We start from the raw sequence: 2,775 nt of genomic DNA on the forward strand, positions 1-2,775 counted from the left end.
TTTCCAACAGAAGAAAAGAAGGAACAAAACTGGTCAGGAGGGAGGTTGGGTCAAAGAAAATCAGAAAAATGTGATTTTCTGATTGAAAATCAGAACAGTGAAATGAGGACAGTGTGATTAAACAACCTGTTTTAAAAAAAGAGTTAGAACCAGTTGCACCACCAGACTTGAAGAAGAGGAGGCCTGGCATTGTGGGTTCATCATTAGCTTTTCCAGTAGTCATAAAGTATATGCCTGCTAATGATATGGAACAAAGTTATGACAAAATAAGGGGTGTACAATAGAAATTACAGATTTAAGGCAGTTTAAAGGGATCATGATTTCATGTGGGATGCACTTGCCGTATCTGAAACAAATTTTAAGTAACTGGGCTACTCAAAATAGAATTATTCCCCCAAACTGTAAGGGATTGGTAAGATATACGCCAACTGCAATGGATTTGGTGGAGGCAATAAGCCACAAATATTGAACAGTAAAGTTGATTGAAGGGAATGAATATAAGAAAAGACCAGTTGCTAGGAGAATGGTGATACTCTGTTATATAAGAACAGATTCAATTTGTAGATGTTACTGTAAAGTAATGCCACTTAGTGGCGTTAAGAACTTGGGGCAAAGTTAAGGAGGCCAGAAAAACAGTCCACCTTATTTACAAATATTATATAAGGCTTTGGCAAAGCCTTTACTGCTTTTTTTTTTTTTAACAAAGGTTAGTCTCAGCTATGAACAAAGCCAAATCAGATCCTCACACAAGGCAAGCGTTGATAGGGAACTGGATTCATTCAACTTCACTGTTCAATATTTGTGGCTTATATTTAAATTGGGTGTTTGAAAATTCAAATACTGAATGTAAAAAGATATTAGATCATTAAAGCAACAGGTAGGAAATATGGATGAGTGAATAAGGGATATGATGAATATTGGTTCTAACATGTACCCTGTTAATATAATAGTTTAAGCTATATGCGTTTACCAGCCCTTGAAGTTTTGGGGGCTGATATTCTCCATGATGGCATTGGGAGCAGAGATATTGAACAGGATGTTCAGAAGCCCTTTAAGTGCATATGGTACATGACCACACAAAGATTACTTGTCAATAGGCAGATCAATTTTATTAGGGTGGTAAAAGACTTATAAAGTTCTGAGGGACTTCCAGGATGGGCAAAGAACAGTGGCAGAGAGTTTAGGATACCTGGAATACCTTATTAGCATGGGGAAGCATCTCAGGACTCTCAGGTGCTGGTTGAATAGGATTTTAGAGGAAGGAAATTGATCCTATAAACTAGTTGAGGATATATGACATTCCTCAGGTAGAAGTAAGTGTGGGGAATTAGAATACCCCAGACAAAGTGAGAGAAGGAGAAACTCTGTTAATGAAGGGAGTTCCTCCATTTTTTGAATAGCCTCAGTCAGCTATTCAGGTAACGATAGGCTTTGACCTTAATTAGCAGAGTTTTCCTACAAAGCTATAGTTAGAGATATTTGATATCAAAATGTCCAGTGCTTTAATTGCCGGAAATATGGTCACTTGCAACGGGATTGTGACCAAGCCACCAAAGGTCTCAGATCTCAAAATGCCTGGTGCTTTAATTGTGGGAAATGTGATATTGGCAACAAAAATGTGAACAAGTCATTTGTAAGGGCAATGATTTTTCTAAATAAAAACCAGAAAAAAGGTCTAGGCTTCTAGGGTTGTATGGGTGATGTGGCAGGGTTGCCACTGGGCCAAGGAGTATAGGTCCAAAAGAAACATTCACGGTCAACTTTTCCTGTTAGGAAATGGCCTTTGGGGCCTGGATCAGGGTCCTGCAGCAAAAATTATGAGCTATTGCAGCCAAGGAGTAACATGCAGACCAAAAATCCTTCACTCAGCTTTGGATATTTAATGCACACTACTGCAGCAGCAGAGTTCTTGACTTGGCTGCAGGTAAACATCTCTCTCATTCAATTGCCACAAATTTGATATAAAATAACTCCTGTCCTCAGGTACTGTAAGGATGATTTTGGAAGGAGTGGATTGTCTTTGCAAGGATGTATTGTGCACCCAGGAATTATAGATGAAGATTTCAAATGAGAAATTAAAATTATAACCTATGTAAAAAGAGAACTGCAATTTAATGCAGGTGATATGTTTTCTCAGTTGTTACTGTTTCCTTACATCAAGGGCAAAACTACTCATGTAGAAAGAATAGGAGTCTTGGAAGTACTGGAAAATGTGTGTTCTGACAAACCATTGTTAATGATCAGAGGCCAAAATTAAAATTGCAAGTAAATGGTTGAAATAGAAGATTTGGTGGATATGGTAGCTGATCTACCTATCGTATCACAAAAAGCATGGAATTCAGAATGGCCAGTTTAAAAGGTTTGTGTACAGATTCTAGGTATTGAAAAGTTATCTTAGATAAAACCATGTGATGGGCTTTGTTTATAATATCCAGAAGCTGGAAAGAATCTAGATGTCCTTCAACAGAGGGATGGATACAGAAAATGTGGTATATATATATACAGTGGAGTACTATTCAGCTATTCAAAATGATGAAATCCTGAAATTCTTAGGCAAATGGATAGAGCTAGGAAATATCATCCTGAGTGAGGTAACCCAGCTACAACAGAATATACATGTTATGAACTCACTGATAAGTGGATATTAGCCCAAAAGCTCAGAATACCCAAGATAAAATTCACAGACCACATGAAGCTCAAGAAGATGGAAGATCAAAGTGTGGGTGCTTCAGTTCTTCAGAGAAGGGGAACAGAATACTCACAGGAGCAAATATG

The sequence above is a fragment of the Apodemus sylvaticus genome, chromosome 19 (genome assembly GCF_947179515.1).
Source record: "Apodemus sylvaticus chromosome 19, mApoSyl1.1, whole genome shotgun sequence".
NCBI classification, from domain to species: Eukaryota; Metazoa; Chordata; class Mammalia; order Rodentia; family Muridae; genus Apodemus; species Apodemus sylvaticus.